The following is a 24,385-nucleotide window of genomic DNA, read 5'->3' on the forward strand; positions in this document are numbered from 1 at the left end:
GTCCTCCTCGTCCTCCAGTAGTGGGCCCTGGCTGGCCACATTTGTACCTGGCCTCTGCTGTTGCCAAAAACCTCCCTCTGAGTCACTTCGAAGAGACTGGCCTGAAAGTGCTAAAAATGACCCCTCTTCCTCCTCCTCCTCCTCCTCCTCCTGGGCCACCTCCTCTTCCATCATCGCCCTAAGTGTTTTCTCAAGGAGACATAGAAGTGGTATTGTAACGCTGATAACGGTGTCATCGCCACTGGCCATGTTGGTGGAGTACTCGAAACAGCGCAACAGGGCACACAGGTCTCGCATGGAGGCCCAGTCATTGGTGGTGAAGTGGTGCTGTTCTGTAGTGCGACTGACCCGTGCGTGCTGCAGCTGAAACTCCACTATGGCCTGCTGCTGCTCGCACAGTCTGTCCAGCATGTGCAAGGTGGAGTTCCACCTGGTGGGCACGTCGCATATGAGGCGGTGAGCGGGAAGGCCGAAGTTACGCTGTAGCGCAGACAGGCGAGCAGCAGCAGGATGTGAACGCCGGAAGCGCGAACAGACGGCCCGCACTTTATGCAGCAGCTCTGACATGTCGGGGTAGTTGTGAATGAACTTCTGCACCACCAAATTCAGCACATGCGCCAAGCAAGGGATGTGCGTCAAATTGGCTAGTCCCAGAGCTGCAACGAGATTTCGCCCATTATCACACACCACCAGGCCGGGCTTGAGGCTCACCGGCAGCAACCACTCGTCGGTCTGTTGTTCTATACCCCGCCACAACTCCTGTGCGGTGTGGGGCCTGTCCCCCAAACATATGAGTTTCAGAATGGCCTGCTGACGTTTACCCCGGGCTGTGCTGAAGTTGGTGGTGAAGGTGTGTGGCTGACTGGATGAGCAGGTGGAAGAAGAGGAGGAGGAAGCCGAGAAGGAGGAGGTGGCAACAGGAGGCAAAGAATGTTGCCCTGCGATCCTTGGCGGCGGAAGGACGTGCGCCAAACAGCTCTCCGCCTGGGGCCCAGCTGCCACTACATTTACCCAGTGTGCAGTTAGGGAGATATAGCGTCCCTGGCCGTGCTTACTGGTCCACGTATCTGTGGTTAGGTGGACCTTGCTACAGATGGCGTTGCGCAGTGCACACTTGATTTTATCGGATACTTGGTTGTGCAGGGAAGGCACGGCTCTCTTGGAGAAGTAGTGCCGGCTGGGAACAACATACTGTGGGACAGCAAGCGACATGAGCTGTTTGAAGCTGTCTGTGTCCACCAGCCTAAATGACAGCATTTCATAGGCCAGTAGTTTAGAAATGCTGGCATTCAGGGCCAGGGATCGAGGGTGGCTAGGTGGGAATTTACGCTTTCTATCAAATGTTTGTGAGATGGAGAGCTGAACGCTGGCGTGTGACATGGTTGAGACGCTTGGTGACGGAGGTGGTGGTGGTGGTGTTGGTGGTACATCCCCTGTTTGCTGGGCGGCAGGTGCCAACGTTCCTCCAGAGGCGGAGGAAGAGGCCGAGGCGGCAGCAGCAGAATAGGCCGAGGCGGCAGCAGCAGAAGAGGTAGCAGGGGGAGCCTGAGTGACTTCCTTGGTTTTAAGGTGTTTACTCCACTGCAGTTCATGCTTTGCATGCAGGTGCCTGGTCATGCAGGTTGTGCTCAGGTTCAGAACGTTAATGCCTCGCTTCAGGCTCTGATGGCACAGCGTGCAAACCACTCGGGTCTTGTCGTCAGCACATTGTTTGAAGAAGTGCCATGCCAGGGAACTCCTTGAAGCTGCCTTTGGGGTGCTCGGTCCCAGATGGCGGCGGTCAGTAGCAGGCGGAGTCTCTTGGCGGCGGGTGTTCTGCTTTTGCCCACTGCTCCCTCTTTTGCTACGCTGTTGGCTCGGTCTCACCACTGCCTCTTCCTCCGAACTGTGAAAGTCAGTGGCACGACCTTCATTCCATGTGGGGTCTAGGACCTCATCGTCCCCTGCATCGTCTTCCACCCAGTCTTGATCCCTGACCTCCTGTTCAGTCTGCACACTGCAGAAAGACGCAGCAGTTGGCACCTGTGTTTCGTCATCATCAGAGACATGCTGAGGTGGTATTCCCATGTCCTCATCATCAGGAAACATAAGTGGTTGTGCGTCAGTGCATTCTATGTCTTTCACCGCTGGGGAAGGGCTAGGTGGATGCCCTTGGGAAACCCTGCCAGCGGAGTCTTCAAACAGCATAAGAGACTGCTGCATAACTTGAGGCTGAGACAGTTTCCCTGGTATGCATGGGGGTGATGTGACAGACTGATGGGGTTGGTTTTCAGGCGCCATCTGTGCGCTTTCTGCAGAAGACTGGGTGGGAGATAATGTGAACGTGCTGGATCCACTGTCGGCCACCCAATTGACTAATGCCTGTACCTGCTCAGGCCTTACCATCCTTAGAACGGCATTGGGCCCCACCATATATCGCTGTAAATTCTGGCGGCTACTGGGACCTGAGGTAGTTGGTACACTAGGACGTGTGGATGTGGCAGAACGGCCACGTCCTCTCCCAGCACCAGAGGGTCCACTAACACCACCACGACCATGTCCACGTCCGCGTCCCTTACTAGATGTTTTTCTCATTGTTATGGTTCACCACAACAACAAATATATTATTTGGCCCAATGTATTGTATTCAAATTCAGCGGGATATAAATTTGAGGCCTAGTATTTAGGCGCTGGGTGACCGGTATGGATTTAGTGACAGAATTAGACTTGGAAATGCACAGAAGCGTGTGTGTGAAGTTATTCTGAATGACCCTATGTGCACCTTCAATATGATCTACCCTTTTAGGGATAGATTTCAAATAGCTCTGATATAGCAGAAACGACTAAATTATGAAATTGCTAAATTGGGAATTGTATTTCAACCCAGAACAAAAAATGTGCTTTGACGGACACTAAATAACTTTCCCAGCCACAACAGGACAGCGGTAACGAGAGATTTAGCGGGATATAAATTTGAGGCCTAGTATTTAGGCGCTGGGTGACAGGTATGGGTTTAGTGCCAGAATTAGACTTGGAAATACACAGTAGCGGGTGTGTGTGAAGTTATTCTGAATGACCCAATGTGCACCTTGAATATTATATACCCTTTTAGGGATAGATTTCAAATAGCTCTGATATAGCAGAAACCACTAAATTATGAAATTGCTAAATTGGGAATTGTATTTCAACCCAGAACAAGAAATGTGCTTGAACGGACACTAAATAACTCGCCCAGCTACAGCACTAAGGACAGATTTAGCGGGATATAAATTTGAGGCCTAGTATTTAGGCGCTGGGTGACAGGTATGGGTTTAGTGCCAGAATTAGACTTGGAAATACACAGTAGCGGGTGTGTGTGAAGTTATTCTGAATGACCCAATGTGCACCTTGAATATTATATACCCTTTTAGGGATAGATTTCAAATAGCTCTGATATAGCAGAAACCACTAAATTATGAAATTGCTAAATTGGGAATTGTATTTCAACCCAGAACAAGAAATGTGCTTGAACGGACACTAAATAACTCGCCCAGCTACAGCACTAAGGACAGATTTAGCGGGATATAAATTTGAGGCCTAGTATTTAGGCGCTGGGTGACAGGTATGGGTTTAGTGCCAGAATTAGACTTGGAAATACACAGTAGCGGGTGTGTGTGAAGTTATTCTGAATGACCCAATGTGCACCTTGAATATTATATACCCTTTTAGGGATAGATTTCAAATAGCTCTGATATAGCAGAAACCACTAAATTATGAAATTGCTAAATTGGGAATTGTATTTCAACCCAGAACAAGAAATGTGCTTGAACGGACACTAAATAACTCGCCCAGCTACAGCACTAAGGACAGATTTAGCGGGATATAAATTTGAGGCCTAGTATTTAGGCGCTGGGTGACAGGTATGGGTTTAGTGCCAGAATTATACTTGGAAATACACAGTAGCGGGTGTGTGTGAAGTTATTCTGAATGACCCAATGTGCACCTTGAATATTATATACCCTTTTAGGGATAGATTTCAAATAGCTCTGATATAGCAGAAACCACTAAATTATGAAATTGCTAAATTGGGAATTGTATTTCAACCCAGAACAAGAAATGTGCTTGAACGGACACTAAATAACTCGCCCAGCTACAGCACTAAGGACAGATTTAGCGGGATATAAATTTGAGGCCTAGTATTTAGGCGCTGGGTGACAGGTATGGGTTTAGTGCCAGAATTAGACTTGGAAATACACAGTAGCGGGTGTGTGTGAAGTTATTCTGAATGACCCAATGTGCACCTTGAATATTATATACCCTTTTAGGGATAGATTTCAAATAGCTCTGATATAGCAGAAACCACTAAATTATGAAATTGCTAAATTGGGAATTGTATTTCAACCCAGAACAAGAAATGTGCTTGAACGGACACTAAATAACTCGCCCAGCTACAGCACTAAGTGTAAGGGAATTATGTCTGTATCCACACATACACATATATATATACAGCCTTATATGCTTGTATTAATGTATACAGAGTTCCTCTTTAAAGGAAATATTTTATATTCTTATAACACCAAATCTAGTAACACAAGCTAGCAGGAAGTGGCTGTCTGAAGCTCAAAACCGCATGGCTAGAAAGAGATATGCATGCTTTGCAAAAGAATGCCACATTTATGATGAAGGTACCTGGAGAGAGAATTGCTGAATGCATGACATCATAACTGCAGAAACATATATACGCATATATACCTTTGTACGCATATATCTAACATGTGCATTAGACATATATTTTACACTTACTGCAATATGGGTTTGTATATTGACGTTCACATTGGGTTTAGATAAAGTGAAGGACGTTCTATCAGGTAAATGTTGGTACGAAATAAACCAAGATAATTCCGCGAAATATTTGAACAAAGCGAAGGTCGACAAACATGGTGGTTAGATATCTAAATTCTAAGAATAATAAGTGCGTCACATATGTACCTTGTTTCTAAGAATTACCATGACTTTTTTTACTTTGTTTGAATAAAGATGTCCTTGGAAATTCGCTACCTGATTGGATGTAACGTAGGGCAGGTCTATATTAGTTTGCGGTTTGAAGCTATAAATTGTCTACGATGTCTAAATAAAGGAGCAACCATTTTATACCTATCAACGTGTATTGGTCTTCAGTGGTTGTCCGGCCGGTGATTCACCCACAGACAAACCAGGGGCTCCTTTCAATTGGTAGCAGAGGATGGTTCACTGACTATCCAGGTGAGTAATAATTTCTGCCACTATTTGTGTTGGTTGGAATGTTTCTCTCCTGGATACGGTGGAATATCTGATGTATACTGGATGGCAGGTTAGTTGATAGGTTAGTTTAGTGTTCATATGACTGTGGGACAGACACGAGGCAGCACTCAGTGTTCTGCGTATCCTGATAGGAGCGGCGTCTCCTATAGGCACAGTGGTTGGCAGGGGATGTTGTTCCAGGAACATACATCATATTGATGGCAGGGAATTTTCCGAATGTAGAATTAGTCTCTTCGGACGTTGGCAGGGATTTTACAAGTGGGAATTAGTCTCACTTGACGGTTTATTGAGTTACAGGATAACTCCGGATATATGTGAATGAGTTAAAGGATAACTCTGGATTTATGTGAAACAAGGAAACAAGGTACCAGGAATATATGTAAAGGAATACATATGATACAAAGGAAACAGTGAGGGAAACGCATACATCTCAATGCAGATGTTGGTTTCTAACTCACTAGGATTGTCTGTGGAGTGAATTGTTTATAGAACATAACTGTACGGTTATAACTTGGAAGGTGACATTGATTACTGCAGTCTATTAAGTCCATAAATGGTGTTGCCCATATTAGATATTTTACACGTGTGATAAGAATATTGTACTGGTGGAAGATCTGATTGTGCTGGCTTAATTGATCCTCAACAATACTAACACAATTACTTGCTGCTATTTTTACGCTGCTATTTCCACCTCACTGTTTGCTGCTCAAATATATATATATAGAGTTTATTGTCAATTGCATTAAGCATTATGGGTAACAGCGTGGGAAAGGATCTGGATGGTGAGCCAGAGACCAGACCCACACCGTTACATTTTGTATCAGGCACCTGTGGGATTAGTGTAACTGATCCATTTTGGGTAAATATCTGTGACCGCAGTCAGCAACTGTGTATTACGCAGATCAGCGATGTAGGTCCTCGCAATGAAGGGGACTGGGAGGAGGTTAGAAAAATGGTGGGGCTTCACCCTAAATATAACTATCCAGCCGGTGCCTGGGATGAAAATTATATGAAAACATGTTTTAAAAAATGGGAGAAAGCATTAAAAGAGTATAGGAAGAGATTTCCACCAACCCATCACATATACTTAAAACAGGATAGGGGACAGTGAGTAAAGAGGAAGAAGTTCCATGGTCAGAAATTCTGCCCTCCTTACCAGATAAACCACCGGCATATGACGTGACGGTATTAGAACCAGAAAAGGCAACACTCCCAGCTGTCTCTACGGAGGACATGCTACAAGACCCTTATGATAAGGTCCCCTGTCCAAAACAAGCAACCGCACCAGAATTATTATTATTTTCTGGTGAGAACCAAAAGAGAACCGGACTGTACCCGGATTTGGGGATAGAGATTCCCTTTTGAGTACTGCAGTTATAGTGGCAGCAGCACTTAGGGAACAAAAAGATGTGGCTCCACAAGTCAAAGAGGCTCAGGAAAGGAGGAAGGAATATAGAAAAAGTATGGACATTTATGTACAGGAGTTGACCCAACTGAGGGATAAACTAAAGATAGACATAGTCTACATTAAACAACTTCCCCTTCAGGGTGTCCTTCCCATCGCGTATAATCACGAGAACCCAGATGATACTGACCTTCCTAGTGAGGAAAGGATGGATGAATTGAAGGGCATTCTGGGAGGAGAATGTGGGAAAACCAGAGCAGTGACTAACAAAAAGGACCAGCTGCTGACCGAGATAGAAAAACTAAGACAGGAGTACAGGAGGGTGAAAAAGGACTGGGAAACCAGAGCTCAGGAAGAATACGGTAGGAGAACTGAAACACAGATAGAGGCAGACAGTTTAGAACATGGAACGCCCCTGGCAACCTCCACCCCTAGAGTAACTGGAGTGATACAACCCCTGGCAGACAAATTTTCCAAACTCGCTATAACACCTGAGGAAGGGGATAAGAAAGGCACACAACTACAGCTCCCCATGATCACTGTAGGTGACACTGAAGTCCATATCCCTCTTCCTTTAGGATTAATGAAAGAACTGAAGGATATGTGTCCCAATCCAAAAAAGGACCCTAGAGCAGCAGCTATGTTTCTGCAGAAGTATACTGCAGGGAGCCAATTAACAATGGAGGATATTCAGATAATACTCTCAGCCATAGACCCAGACACTGGCTCCCAAATCGATACAGACGAGATAAAGAAGGCATCAGAAAAGGAAGTTAGGGATGCAGGACAGGAAGTTGGCCGCCCCAATGTTTGGAAAAAGTTTTGGGATAAGATAGGAGTAGAATGGATGAAAAGATACAAAGGAGATTCAGGCTTACACACAATGCTAAATACAAAACAAGAGCCGAAAGAGGATTTTTATAGTTTCTGTAAGAGACTGTTGGATCTCTACAGTAGTACAGGGATGAATGCACCTGAATTGTTCAAGACTACATGTATGAATAATGGGGACCCTAAGACAACGCAGCTAATAAAATTAGTGAATAACGAATGGCTTACTCAATCGGTGACAGAATTTATGGAAGACATAGCAAAACGCTCAGCCTCTGGTGTTTTCAATCAAAAGGGAGGAGTATTCCCATTGTTAATGCAGCAGGACATACAACAGGAGTCTATATTGTCAGGTGGGGAAAGCAATTACATGATGATGTCAGGTTTCTCCCGGGGAAGGGATAATAGAAGGGGTCCGAGAAGTAGGGGCCAAGCAAATTACCCGGGAAGAGTAGAAAGAAATCAGAAACAGGGCTGTTTCATTTGTGGGAGTCTAGGTCACTGGAGGCGGGAATGTCCAAAGGTGAGAGATGAAGATAGGAGAGGATACAGAGGGAGAGGCGCCTCAGACTACCGAGGGGGGACCCAGACAACAGGAAAGACAGCAAGATATGACAAGAAGACAACCCCAGGGAGATCTTATTAACATACACTGGCCAGCACAGGATGGGGGGAGTAGACAACCCAATCTGCAATCAGATTTACGGAGGTGGTCTGAGCATGAACACCCGTCCCCACGGGGGAACAATCACTATTAGGGGTGCCCAGAACGAGTCCCGTCCTTCATTATGCATTTTGTTCCAACTGATTGGCAAGTTTTACCACAAGTAATACTGCAAATTGATGGTATTACAGTTAATTTATTGCTTGACACCGGAGCAACGACTTCAAGCGTAAACAAAATAGACTTCATTAATGACAAATGCACCGAAGGAAGTTCTATGGGTATCAATGGGACGACAGTGATACATAAGGTGACAGCACCGCTCCCGGTTTGTACTCTTACGGGAGAACTAGTGACGCACATGTCTTTTGCAGTCCTGCTAGAATGCCCCGTTTGCCTATTAGGAAGGGATCTAATGGCAGCATTACAGATTTCATTAGTCTTTGACAAAAAGGGAAGACTGACAGCGACCTCAATGAAATGTGACCTGACAAACCCAAAGAGACGTGACATGAATGGGTTCTTTTTAAGCATACCAATGTCCCTGGAAAATCATCCAATCTGGGCTAAATGTAAAGACTCAGTAGGAACGATTAACTGTGAGCCCTACCGGCCCTGTTTGAAGGAGGGGGTTATGCCAACCTTTCAGAAACAATACCCATTGAGTGAGGAAAAGTTAGAGGGTATAAGGCCGCAAATTGAGAAATACTTACAGATGGGAATTCTTAGGAAAATTGTCAGTCCCTGGAATACACCGATAAATCCCGTAAAAAAAAATAATGGCACATGGAGATTGGTACAGGATCTAAGGAAGGTAAACAAGGCAATTATCCCACTTCCCCCCTTGGTGGCAGACCTTACAGCTGTGTTTGGGGCCATTCCTGCGGGATCCAAATACTACACTGTAGTTGACCTCAGTAATGCGTTCTTTTCCATACCAGTGGCTTGGGATGCACAAAGTCTTTTTGCTTTTCAATGGGCTGATGATGGTCAGGTGACTTGGACCCGTCTCCCACAAGGTTTTGGGGATAGTCCAGCAGCCTTTTCTATTGTATTAAAGGCTACATTGGAAGATTGGGAACCAAAGAGGGGATCCACCTTAATACAGTACACAGATGACCTTTTACTCTCCAATTCGGAGTTAGAAGCCTGCGAAATAGATTCACGGAGTTTATTAGACCACTTGGCAAGCAAAGGACACCTGGCCTCGAAGAAGAAAATCCAATATGCAAGTACCCAGGTAGAGTATCTGGGGTGCATAATAGAGGCAGGAGAGAGAAAGATCTCACCCGCTAGAGTCAAGGCAGTGACCTCCCTAAGCAGGCCAGGGGACAAAGCTACAATGCTGTCCTTTCTAGGGTCAATAGTGTATTGTAGGCAGTGGATTCCTGATTGCTCCCACTGGGATTCAATCCTAAGAAAAACTACACTCACAGAAGCACCAAAGGTAGTGGAGTGGACAGAGGACAGAGTAGAAGCCTTTGAGAGATTGATTCGGTCCCTGACCCAAGCCCCAGCCTTGGCCCTGGCAGATTATGGAAAGCCATTCCAATTATACTGTGTGGTATCGGGAGAAACCTATGCAGCGGTTTTGACACAGACACATGGGGGAAGAAACAGGCCAGTTTCATACCTATCGAGAAAATTACCTCCTGTAGTTCTTGGAATGCCTCACTGTCTCCAAGCATTAGCAGCCGCGGCCATGTCAGTAAAAGATGCTACTAAGATAGTCCATGGGAATGTAATGGAACTTTTCACCACTCATACAGTCTTGTCCCTCCTTCAAAACATGACCACACAACACATGACAGCTCAGAGACTGTCCGGATATGAGACCATATTACTCAGTACGGCAAACCTGGTGATAAAGACATGTCCAGACACCTCACCAGTGATAAGATTTTTGCATACACTTTTGAGACTTAAGTGTGAAGGTTCTGACGAACAAGTAGACCCAATACCTGAACACAGATGTGATGAAGTGATCTTGTCATGCACAACACCTAGGAAAGATTTAAAGGACACGCCACAGACTGACAGTATAGATGTTTTTGTGGATGGATCATGCACAAGACCAGATGACAGGACATATCAAACAGGTTACGCTGTGGTCATGCTCCCAAATCAAGTGATAGAAGCTGAACCAATTGTCACAACTTCGGCACAACAAGCTGAGCTGGTAGCGCTCACAAGAGCCTGTGAAATATTCGCAGGACACAAAGTGAATATCTATACTGACAGTAGCTATGCATTTGGAACAGTGCATGATTATGCATTAATATGGAAAAATAGGGGATATATCTCAGCAGATGGGAAGCAGATAGCGAATCAGAAGTACATAGATCACTTGCTACGTGCAATTCAACTACCAGAAGCTATAAGTGTGATAAAAGTGAAAGGACACTCTGCAAAAGGAGATTATCAAGCTATGGGAAACAACTTAGCAGACAGAGCAGCGAAAATGGCAGCCAAGAGAGACACGAGAAGGGAAAGTAAGTTATTATTCATGACAGATTTTGAAAGTGAAAACTGGGTGTCAGTAGTATATCAACTACAGAAGCAGTCTACCAGTGAGGATATCAAGTACTGGAAATCTCAGGGACTGCAGATGACAGGTACAGGTATGTGGACAAAAGATCGGATATTGGGGGTTCCCACTGCATCAGCACCGCTCCTAATATCCTATCTTCATGGTCCTGGACATTTGGGAAAACAATACATATCAGAACATTACAAGTCACTGTTCTGTACACACCAATTGCAGAGATTGATAGACGATCTGGTCGACTCATGCATGACTTGTGCACAGAATAATGTTCAAGGAAAAGCACACGGAAGACATGGGAATCTACCACCCCCTACAGGCCCTCTGCAAGATTTGCAGATAGATTACACACACATGCCAAAGCAACCCGGGAATATAAGATATCTCCTTGTAATAGTCTGTAGGTTCTCCGGATGGTGTGTAGCCATACCTACTTCAGGAGAAACAGCTGGTGTGACAGCTAGGGCATTGATAAATCAATGGATTTCAGTGTATGGACTCCCTCGGGTAATTCATTCAGATCAGGGACCTGCTTTCCAGTCCAAACTAATACAAGAACTGACGAAGATTCTGGGTTTCCAGTGGAAGCTCAATATAGTCTATCACCCACAAAGTGCAGGAGTCGTGGAAAGAATGAACCGAACCATTAAGGATAGGTTAAAAAAGGCCACTTCAGGAACATTGAAGGATTGGCTGAAATTTCTACCCGCCATTCTCTACCAAATAAGAACGACACCAAATAAACAGACAGGGTTGTCACCTTATGAAGTGTTATTCGGTAGACCCCCTAATACCCGTGAGGAACCAGATATTGACAGTAACGTTTTTGCCTTGCAGGAGCAGTACGTGAAACATTTGGTAGGTATACTCTCGGAAAATCATGATAAGGTTGCTGTCACCTTTCCTCCTCTTTCCACAGACCCAACTCATCCATTCTTGCCCGGAGACAAGGTTCTGGTGAAACAACTGGCTGTCCGCCACAAGACTGGTCCAATATATCAAGGTCCATTTGAGGTTCTAAGAGTTGCTCGAACGGCTGTCCTTACTGACCAGAGTCCACAGTGGATACACGCCAGCCGGCTCAAGAAGACACCGGAAGGAGTCCTAGAAGGAATTCCCCGGACAAGCATGAGTCTTTTAGACAAGATGCCTTCAAAGGAAATGACTTTGATCATACCCCCAAGCCTGCAAAATAGATATGAGCGATGGCTAAGAGGCTATCCTAAACCACTTTGTCCAGAGGATCCAAAGACTATGCAGGACTTGTATGAGGAAGAATTTATGTTCAGGGAGTATACCAATGAACTAGAGACTGAGGACTTGAAAGATCAAAACTTTCCTGAACCATTTAGTAAGCAGATGATTCAGAGAATGAAAATGGTGTGTGGTATAAGGAATGATCATGTGGAATGGGATTCCATATGATCAAAGAGGGGATTGTAAGGAAATTATGTCTGTATCCACACATACATGTATATATATATTCAGCCTTATATGCTTGTATTAATGTATACAGAGTTCTTCTTTAAAGGAAATATTTTATATTCTTATAACACCAATCTAGTAACACAAGCTAGCAGGAAGTGGCTGTCTGAAGCTCAAAACCGCATGGCTAGAAAGAGATATGCATGCTTTGCAAAAGAATGCCACATTTATGAAGAAGGTACCTGGAGAGAAACTGCTGAATGCATGACATCATAACTGCAGAAACATATATACTCATATATACCTTTGTACGCATATATCTAACATGTGCATTAGACATATATTTTACACTTACTGCAATATGGGTTTGTATATTGACGTACACCTTGGGTTTAGATAAAGTGAAGGACGTTCTATCAGGTAAATGTTGGTACGAAATAAACCAAGATAATTCCGCGAAATATTTGAACAAAGCGAAGGTCGACAAACATGGTGGTTAGATATCTAAATTCTAAGAATAATAAGTGCGTCACATATGTACCTTGTTTCTAAGAAATTATCATGACTGTTTTTTACTTTGTTTGAATAAAGATGTCCTTGGAAATTCGCTACCTGATTGGATGTAACGTAGGGCAGGTCTATATTGATTTGCGGTTTGAAGCTATAAATTGTCTATGATGTCTAAATAAAGGAGCAACCATTTTATACCTATCAACGTGTATTGGTCTTCAGTGGTTGTCCGGCCGGTGATTCACCCACAGACAAACCAGGGGCCCTTTCACTAAGGACAGATTTAGCGGGATATAAATTTGAGGCCTAGTATTTAGGCGCTGGGTGACAGGTATGGGTTTAGTGCCAGAATTAGACTTGGAAATACACAGTAGCGGGTGTGTGTGAAGTTATTCTGAATGACCCAATGTGCACCTTGAATATTATATACCCTTTTAGGGATAGATTTCAAATAGCTCTGATATAGCAGAAACCACTAAATTATGAAATTGCTAAATTGGGAATTGTATTTCAACCCAGAACAAGAAATGTGCTTGAACGGACACTAAATAACTCGCCCAGCTACAGCACTAGGGACAGATTTAGCGGGATATAAATTTGAGGCCTAGTATTTAGGCGCTGCGTGACAGGTATGGGTTTAGTGACAGAATTAGACTTGGAAATACACAGTAGCGGGTGTGTGTGAAGTTATTCTGAATGACCCAATGTGCACCTTGAATATTATATACCCTTTTAGGGATAGATTTCAAATAGCTCTGATATAGCAGAAACCACTAAATTATGAAATTGCTAAATTGGGAATTGTATTTCAACCCAGAACAAGAAATGTGCTTGAACGGACACTAAATAACTCGCCCAGCTACAGCACTAGGGACAGATTTAGCTGGATATAAATTTGAGGCCTAGTATTTAGGCGCTGGGTGACCGGTATGGATTTAGTGACAGAATTAGACTGGGATATGGCCAAAAAATAAACAGACTATTGCTGGTTAAATGCACTTGGTGTGACAGCTTCACCCTGATGTAGGCTTTAGCCAAAAAACAACCACACCATTGAGGGTTAAATGCACTTGGTGACAGGCGCAGCTTGCCCCTGATTTAGTATATGGCCAAAAAATGAACAGACTATTGCTGGTTAAATGCACTTGGTGTGACAGCTTCACCCTGATGTAGGCTTTAGCCAAAAAACAACCACACCATTGAGGATTAAATGCACTTGGTGACAGGCGCAGCTTGCCCCTGATTTTGTATATGGCCAAAAAATGAACAGACTATTGCTGGTTAAATGCACTTGGTGTGACAGCTTCACCCTGATGTAGGCTTTAGCCAAAAAACAACCACACCATTGAGGGTTAAATGCACTTGGTCGCAGCTTGTGCTGGCGCACCACAAGACACAAAATGGCCGCCGATCACCCCAGAAAAATGTGACTGACAAACGGTCTGGGCAGCCTAAAAACAGTGAGCAATTGAGGATCAGCAGCTCAATGATCCACAGCTGCAGATCGATCAGTTAATCAAGTCCTTTGGAGGAGTTAATCTGCCTAATCTCGCCCTACTGTCGCAGCCGCAACCTCTCCCTACGCTAATCAGAGCAGAGTGACGGGCGGCGCTATGTGACTCCAGCTTAAATAGAGGCTGGGTCACATGGTGCTCTGGCCAATCACAGCCATGCCAATAGTAGGCATGGCTGTGATGGCCTCTTGGGGCAAGTAGTATGACGCTTGTTGATTGGCTGCTTTGCAGCCTTTCAAAAAGCGCCAAGAAAGCGTCACAAAAGCGCGAAGAAAGCGACGAACACCGAACCCGAACCCGGACTTTTACGAAAATGTCCGGGTTCGGGTCCGTGTCACGGACACCCCAAAATTCGGTACGAACCCGAACTATACAGTTCGAGTTCGCTCATCCCTAGTTAAGAGGCATTCCATTTTGATTCATCATAATAGAAGTTTATGGGCAATCATAACGGATCCGTCTGGTTTGCATTATGCAAGACAGAAAACAAAGTTCTGTTTTTCTGTTCTGCATAATGGAAACCAGATGGGTCCGTTATGATTGCCCATAGACTTCTATTATGAAGGACAGCAAAACAGAATGCCTTTTAAAGGCTTCCATTTTGACTTCCGTCTTATGGATTCCGTTATTTTCCGTTATAACCATGTTATAAACAAAAATGAAATCCATAACGGTGATGTGAACCCGCCCTTAGTGGTGTAGTGGTTAGCCCTGTATGTAGTCATTCCTGGTTCAAGTCCCAGGAAAGACATGTGTCTTCTTTCTATTATTATTTTTTTTCTTTAAAACCATATTAAAATGCAGTAGTAAGAGGGTATATGTTTCGTCAAAGTGACAGGTACCACGCCCCCTTTTTCACGCCCCCTTTTATATCGCTTGATATTAATTTTATATCGCATGCTATTAAATTTATAGTGCTAGCTATTAAAATTTATATTGTTTGCTTTTAAAATGTATAGTGCTAGCTATTAAAATGTATATTGTTTGCTATTAAAATGTATATTGTTTGCTTTTAAAATGTATAGTGCTAGCTATTAAAATTTATAGTGCTAGCTATTAAAATTGATATTGCTTGCTTTTAAAATTTATAGTGCTAGCTATTAAAATTTATATTGTTTGCTATTAAAATTTATATTGTTTGCTTTTAAATTTTATAGTGCTAGCTATTAAAATTTATAGTGCTAGCTATTAAAATTGATAATGTTTGCTTTTAAAATTTATAGTGCTAGCTATAAAAATTTATATTGTTTGCTATTAAAATTGATATTGTTTGCTTTTAAAATTTATAGTGCTAGCTATTAAAAATTTATAGTGCTAGCTATTAAAATTTATAGTGTTTGCTATTAAAATTTATAGCGCTTGATATTAAATTTATAGTGTTTGATATTAAAATGTATAGTGCCTGATATTTTAATATAATAGTATTAAAATCAAACGATGACAAATATAATTCGGTCTAAAAGCTTTATTCATTTTGTTATTTGCAACAATCCCGTAGGGACAGGCACGTTTGCTTTTAATTACAGCATCGTATACATAAGCGTTTAATGCGTTTTGTTACAAATGATCGCATAGTACGGTCATTTTTTCTAAAATCGTTAGTGAACATTTTTAAAACATTTTCAAAAGATATTCCTTTAACGAGACATTGTAAGATATAGATACAGCAATGGCCACAGACGGAACTAACGGCGTCTTGTATTTATCTGTTTTGATATCTTATAGTCTTAGAATTTTTATATAAATACTGCATAAAGTCGCCAGGAAATAATACATTTGCGGGGGATAAACCATAACTATCAAAAAAAATAGATATATCATTCGGGTATAATATAATTAAAATCCAATGCTTCCCCTGCTGATACGAATTATTTGTATTTACAATATAGGCCGCGGGCCTGTCGATGATTTTACCCCCGGTAATAAATCACACGGGAATACACCTTTAAATATGCGCCTGGCGTTAATATTAGCTTTAATAATACCTCCCGACGATTATTTATTTCAATAATATTTTCATGAACTGAATATACAATCATATTAATTGTGTTCGCAATCAGTTCGGAAATCTAATTTCAGCTCGCAGATTGCCAGTTTTTACTAGAGAGAAATGGCCGCCGGGCTCTTGATCCGGCGATAAATCAAAAGCAAACAAAGTGTAACCGTTCAAAAACTCATGTCGATTGACGGATAATGATTTAAAGAGATAAGGGGCACACCAAATAGTTCAGGGAGTGCAAAGGGTGGTGCAACTACATGTAACACATAAACTGACCCGAGAGAGAGTCAAAAATAACCACCCCATAGATGCACATCCAGGCTATGTAGGTTTGGCTCTTGATATTTGACCTTATTTTGGTCTGTCTTTATCCTCATCTCTAGTGGTCTTACCTTCCCTTACATTTGCTTTATGGGATTCATTGTATTGCTATTTATGCTGGTTGATAACGCATATATTTATTTGTGGTAACCCAGTGGACCTGTGTGTGTCGGTTATATTGATCTTATTGCATACCGCACTTTGTTCTATATTGTATACAATTTTTTAATGCGTGTCTGTTGTTGTGTCTAATAAACTTTATATATATTTTTAATATTCTCTTATTGCTGGATGTGCATCTATGGGGTGGTTCTTTTTGACTCTCTCTCGGGTCAGGTTATGTGTTCGATCAACGGATAAAGCATTGTCGGCCTTGTGTTTCCCCGAAATATGTACTAGGGACATATATTCATGAACAGCTGATTCGTCTTGGAAGTTAGGTTAAAAAGGTTTTGCCGGTATCTGTTGACCATCCAAATATAAGGCTGCATAATTCATATTATAGTGGTTGATAATATATGACGAATCGCGCCATAATTATACTACAAGCATATGTATCATATATTAGGCCATAATGTATCCCAACATTTCGGTCTTCTTGAGACCTTTCTCAAGGGATCTGTGAAAAAGTATAAATATGAAGGTTTTATTTTACTGACTTGTCAAAGGAGGCAAACGTAGCATATTATTGACACATGAAAAAAAGAAGCAATGAAAAAAAAGAGAAAAAAATTATATATATATATATATATATATATACACAAACATAAGTCACAGATTTTTAACACTAGTATAAAGAGAGTAGAGGATGGGTAAAGTAAGAGGGATATGAGACTGGTTAAATTGGCACAATCTATAATAGAAGGAGAGCATAACAGAGCTATTGCATGAACCATTTCTAATGTTCATCAATGATCATAGAATTGGGTCAGAAATCAATGTAGTAGATAAACCTAATTAGTATAGTAGGTATAGAAATAAGTATCGCTTAGCAGAATGTATCTTTGGTGTATAGAATATAAGCTTACCGTGGCCAGGCTGCAGACGGACTTGATACAGGCGCTGTGTGTGTGTCTGCCTGTTTGCAATTTAAAGCGTAGGGCCGGAAGTCATGTGTGCGCTCTGACCTCTGTCTGGGTTCAGCGGGTCACATGATCGCAAGTGACGTCATCTGAGCCCTGTGATCGCAGGGCATAGTGTGCGCATGCGCACTAGATACTGAGACGGGGAATAAGGAATAGCGATGTGTTGGGGATTGTATACTATGTTTATACCCTAAAGGGGGAGTAAATAGCTAGAAGTCTGGTTGATTTAGAAGGGAGAGAAAGATTATGTAAGGGATATTAAGATAAAGAATGTACATAGTTCATGCTAATGATTTAGTAGAAGAGAATAGAGTTGTTGTTTTTTCAAAGTAAGAAGGGGTCACACATACTGTATATATGTATATATATATATATATATATATATATATATATATATATTCATTTTGAGAGTAATTTTGAGAATAATTCAACAAATGCATAAATGTACATCATGCTAGATTATAAGGAATAAAAGGTCAAACGGCGAAGAAATCACATTATATAGCTCTAATTTGTATGAATAAGTATATAGGTATATAGGTACATATATTTTTTATATTCTAATCAATGATGAGAGGGGCAGGGGTGGGGGTGGGAAGGAGGGGGGGGGGAAGGGGAGGAGGGGGGGAAGGGAAAGAGGGGAAGAGGGAGGGGTTTGTTTCTCACCAACTTGTGTATTGACTATGATTATAATCCAACTAGGGAGCCTGAAATATATAAGGGTATAAACATAGTATACAATCCCCAACACATCGCTATTCCTTATTCCCCGTCTCAGTATCTAGTGCGCATGCGCACACTATGCCCTGCGATCACAGGGATCACATGACGTCACTTGCGATCATGTGACCCGCTGAACCCAGACAGAGGTCAGAGCGCACACATGACTTCCGGCCCTACGCTTTAAATTGCAAACAGGCAGACACACACACAGCGCCTGTATCAAGTCCATCTGCAGCCTGGCCACGGTAAGCTTATATTCTATACACCAAAGATACATTCTGCTGAGCGATACTTATTTCTATACCTACTATACTAATTAGGTTTATCCACTACATTGATTTCTGACCCAATTCTATGATCATTGATGAACATTAGAAATGGTTCATGCAATAGCTCTGTTATGCTCTCCTTCTATTATAGATTGTGCCAATTTAACCAGTCTCATATCCCTCTTACTTTACCCATCCTCTACTCTCTTTATACTAGTGTTAAAAATCTGAGACTTATGTTTGTGTGTATATATATACAGTACAGACCAAAAGTTTGGACACACCTTCTCATTCAAAGAGTTTTCTTTATTTTCATGACTATAAAAATTGTAGATTCACACTGAAGGCATCAAAACTATGAATTAACACATGTGGAATTATATACATAACAAAAAAGTGTGAAACAACTGAAAATATGTCATATTCTAGGTTCTTCAAAGTAGCCACCTTTTGCTTTGATTACTGCTTTGCACACTCTTGGCATTCTCTTGATGAGCTTCAAGAGGTAGTCACCTGAAATGGTCTTCCAACAGTCTTGAAGGAGTTCCCAGAGATGCTTAGCACTTGTTGGCCCTTTTGCCTTCACTCTGCGGTCCAGCTCACACCAAACCATCTCGATTGGGTTCAGGTCCGGTAACTGTGGAGGCCAGGTCATCTGGTGCAGCACCCCATCACTCTCCTTCATGGTCAAATAGCCCTTACACAGCCTGGAGGTGTGTTTGGGGTCATTGTCCTGTTGAAAAATAAATGATGGTCCAACTAAACGCAAACCGGATGGAATAGCATGCCGCTGCAAGATGCTGTGGTAGCCATGTTGGTTCAGTATGCCTTCAATTTTGAATAAATCCCCAACAGTGTCACCAGCAAAGCATCCCCCCACCATCACACCTCCTCCTCCATGCTTCAGGGTGGGAACCAGGCATGTAGAGTCCATCCGTTCACCTTTTCTGCGTTGCACAAAGACACGGTGGTTGGAACCAAAGATCTCAAATTTGGACTCATCAGACCAAAGCACAGATTTCCACTTGTCTAATGTCCATTCCTTGGGTTCTTTAGCCCAAACAAGTCTCTTCTGCTTGTTGCCTGTCCTTAGCAGTGGTTTCCTAGCAGATATTCTACCATGAAGGCCTGATTCACACAGTCTCCTCTTAACAGTTGTTCTAGAGATGTGTCTGCTGCTAGAACTCTGTGTGGCATTGACCTGGTCTCTAATCTGAGCTGCTGTTAACCTGTGATTTCTGAGGCTTGTGACTCGGATGAACTTATCCTCCGCAGCAGAGGTGACTCTTGGTCTTCGTTTCCTGGGGCGGTCCGCATGTGAGCCAGTTTCTTTGTAGCGCTTGATGGTTTTTGTGACTGCACTTGGGGACACTTTCAAAGTTTTCCCAATTTTTCGGACTGACTGACCTTCATTTCTTAAAATAATGATAGCCACTCGTTTTTCTTTACTTAGCTGCTTTTTTCTTGCCATAATACAAATTCTAACAGTCTATTCAGTAGGACTATCAGCTGTGTATCCACCTGACTTCTCCACAACGCAACTGATGGTCCCAACCCCATTTATAAGGCAAGAAATCCCACTTATTAAACCTGACAGGGCACACCTGTGAAGTGAAGACCATTTCAGGTGACTACCTCTTGAAGCTCATCAAGAGAATGCCAAGAGTGTGCAAAGCAGTAATCAAAGCAAAAGGTGGCTACTTTGAAGAACCTAGAATATGACATATTTTCAGTTGTTTCACACTTTTTTGTTATGTATATAATCCCACATGTGTTAATTCATAGTTTTGATGCCTTCAGTGTGAATCTACAATTTTCATAGTCATGAAAATAAAGAAAACTCTTTGAATGAGAAGGTGTGTCCAAACTTTTGGTCTGTACTGTATATATAATTTTTTTCTCTTTTTTTCATTGCTTCTTTTTTTCATGTGTCAATAATATGCTACGTTTGCCTCCTTTGACAAGTCAGTAAAATAAAACCTTCATATTTATACTTTTTCACAGATCCCTTGAGAAAGGTCTCAAGAAGACCGAAACGTTGGGATACATTATGGCCTAATATATGATACATATGCTTGTAGTATAATTATGGCGTGATTAGTCATATATTGACAATTCTTCTGAATTTTTTGTACTTATAATAAATTTGTAAACAAAAAAAGACATTGGTGTGCCGTGGATTACCTATATATTCTACGACTGAAGTCCTCTGCGAGCACCCACCACTATACAAAGGTGTGCGGACTCCACAATTTCCCTTAATTATAGTGGTTGAAGCACAAAGTTTCTTTGGTAACTCCCGGAAAATGATTAGTTATCCACAAACGCTAGTATTACTGTTTTTGGTTGGTTTCCGAGGAAAAGATTCTCGTGGTTACATATGCGAGTACCAGCGGGTACGCTATACACTTTAAGCGACGCCCGATCGATCGAGTACTTTGCGTTAGCGGTTAACAGAGCGCGACTGTGACTGATTCTTACAGCGGGCGATACTGGTATTCTTTTGACAAACAGGGAAGCGTGCTGTATTTGTACTTTAAAATGGGCCGCCTCGGCCGACATAAGGCAGAAAGTGTCTTTGTTACTTGTCAATTTTATCTTTAGATCTAAACCGTTCAGTATTAACTTCGGTTGATTAAATATATCGGCGTAAATGGGGCCCATTAATTCAACACTCCTAGATCGGGCTGAATACTTTGCTCTCTTGCTGAAGCCTTCATTACGCCCGTCGAGAACCTGGTCATCATGATGTCCCGCTGTGTCTTTATAGAATAAACCAGCTGTAAATTGGGACGCTAAAGTTTGTGAATTATAATTTATTAGGGACTCTATATACGCTCTATACGTATAAAGGTTGTCGCTTCTTGAAATCAACGTGTCGCCGAGCGTTATATCCAGTTGATTAAAAAGACTCGCTATAGGGTAGTTAATAAGTGCAACGCGGGATCCTTCTGGTATGGGTGTGTTATCAGGACTAACGATTTTGTAAACGACGTGTAACAATGTGTTATTAAGGTCGTAATAATATTCACCGCTGCCCGTGATGTAGAATTCCAAAGGGGCATTGTCAGTGATTGCTGCGATTGGCTGCACCTCTACATAAAGCGATTTTTCAATGCTAGTTTGGGTAGGCGGTATTTGAAAGATATCCAACTCTGATTTGGCGTACTCGGCGGATGCGTCATGCACAAAAGCCATAGCGTCTGACTAGAAGATGTCACTCGGTGAGCGACTTCTTGTTTTCTGGCGGCGACGTCTCTTAGGTTGTGCTACTTTATTCATAAAAGTTGGTAAGACAATGGCAGCGCGTTCACGTTTTCTTTCACGTGTTTTTTACGTACTTGTACGACACCAGAGCCCTCCTGGCTCTGTCAGGACCTATTTATACGATCCATAAAGGCGGTCGAAGCCGTAGTGACAACGTCTTTAGCGATGTTACGGGTGGCTGTTTTCACGTGCGGTTTTGCAAGCTCCACACCTTTCTTAAAAAGGGGAATGACATGGCGGAACAGACCCAGAAATAACCCGGCGAGTGCAGAACCATGCATGAATTCAGTACCGTGAAAGCCGTCCAAGCCATGACCGGCTTGCGTTATGTAATAATGCGTATATGCGTCCGGGTCACCGTACACTCTCTGGGACAACATTTTAGTGCATCGTCACCGCGCGGTCTAAAGTGTAATCGCACAATAGTCTTACCGTATTTGAATTTGACAGGTTTAGCCTGATCCGTCAGTATCGATATTGTAACCATGTCAAAAAGATGTTTACAAACAGGTATATAGTCCGGACGGTGATACTTTTGCGTGACTATATCACCATTTTTACCGCCTAACTCGACAGTTCTTAAAATTTGTACGTAACTATCGCCAACAAGTTGATGTTGGACGATATCGGTACATACAAACAATGTATAAAAACCGGCTTTAATAATCGGAATTATTTTTTTTCTCTTTTGATGAAACTAGAGCAAGCCCCTCTATACCACCAACATGATGTTCTAAAACAGGTAATCCGGGTCCTTTGTAGCGGAGAGTGATGTGCTCGGTGTCAACATTTTTGAGCGGCGGAGCTTTCGAATACCCCGTCAGCCCCAAAATATTCCCCAACTTCACACAAGGCATGAACTTGTATGCTGGTGAATTCAGTACATAAACGGTCCTGTCAATATCGTCGTATCTTAGACGCAATTAATCGGGAGGTATTTTTATAGATTCAAGTTTTGTCACGGACATGGCTATGACCGTGACTCTTCAACCGCATGTGGCTGTCAGCGGTTTTGGTTTTGTTGTCAATCACAGGTGAGGGCACTGGTATTTGCCTCACCTGTGGTTGCCGCTGACAACGCTAGTCTGGTCGCAGCTTTCCTGCTGTGCATGCGGTTGCACCTAGCAACCTCTATGTTAGGTGTCTGTGTGTTGTGTGCACTGTGTTATGTCTGTGTGCACTCTGTGTTGTATGTCTGGTGTGCACTGTGTTTTATGTTTGTGTGCGCACGGACATCATTCCCCGCACTGTGGTTGTCCGTGGCGACGTTTGGTTGTTGTGTACATGTGGTGGCACTGTCCCGGCCCTCGGGCTGACTCCCTGGACGGCTGCCACCCATGTCGTGGCCAGCGGCAACAGCCACTCACACTTTCCCTTTTATGTGAGTTTCCCTTCTGTGGTGTTTGTAGGGTTAACTCCCTTCCCAGTGTGTGTGTGATGTCACTGGGTGTGTCCGACTGTGGGTGTGGCTTCTTGGCCTATATAGTCTGGGGCGTTGCCAGGGCTCAGTAGGTTGCTGCAGCCTTGCTAGCTGGAGCAGCCTCCTGTGTTTCCCATTCTGCCTGTGAGAGCCACCACTGTGGTCATAAGTCTATGTTATGGTCAAAATGTATAGTTGTATGCCTATGTCTTTCTGTGTGTGTTGTAGCAAGTTTTTTCTGTTGGGACCTTTATATGTTTCTGTGCAGCATACGGTTCTGGATCCCTGTTTGTGTAGGGATCCAGTCAGCAAGGCTGTGGCAGGTTGGTGAACTTGTTGTTCGCCTGCCATTTCCGTATTGTTGTTTCTGTTCCCCTCTTCCCAACAGCTTGGCCATTGAGACTCCTGCTCCTCCGTGTCAAGGAGGAGTAGGTCATCTTACCCAGCTCCTAGCGCAGGGATCTGCGGAGGGTAAGATAGGGCTCCGAGGTTCCTGCGCATGGGTCCTCCTACCTCAAAGGTCGGCCCATGCAAGTTAGGAGTTAGGGTCAGGATAGGGACGCTGTAGGAGGTGACCTGCTCCCTATCCTGTTCTCATGGCCGAGTAGCCACTTCACCACCTGGCCTCGCACGGCTGAGGGTTTCCCCCATCCTCAGCCTTGTCAGCTTCACTCAACACTAGTCATTAGAGCCAAAAATGGCCTGATCTCCTAAAAGTTAACAAAAAGAGAACCTCATACTACAGCTCAAACAAATGAAACTACATCTAAGTCATGCAAGTTATACGTTGTGATCATAAGTTTACACACCCTTGCAGAATTTATGATTTCTTAACCATTGTTCAGAGAATATGAATGATAACACAAAAACGTTTCTTTCACTCATGGTTAGTAGTTGGCTGAAGCCATTTATTGTCAAACAACTATGTTTACTCTTTTTAAATCATAATCACAACAGAAACTACCCAAATGGCCCTGATCAAAAGTTTACATACCCCAGTTCTTAATACCATGTATTGCCCCCTTAAACATCAATTACGGTTTAAAGTCTTTTGTGGTATTTCTGGATGAGGCTCTTTATCTTCTCAGATGGTAAAGCTGCCCATTCCTCCTGGCAAAAAGCCTCAAGTTCCCCTAAATTCTTGGGCT

The sequence above is a fragment of the Bufo gargarizans genome, chromosome 5, assembly GCF_014858855.1.
Source record: "Bufo gargarizans isolate SCDJY-AF-19 chromosome 5, ASM1485885v1, whole genome shotgun sequence".
In the NCBI taxonomy this organism is placed as follows: domain Eukaryota; kingdom Metazoa; phylum Chordata; class Amphibia; order Anura; family Bufonidae; genus Bufo; species Bufo gargarizans.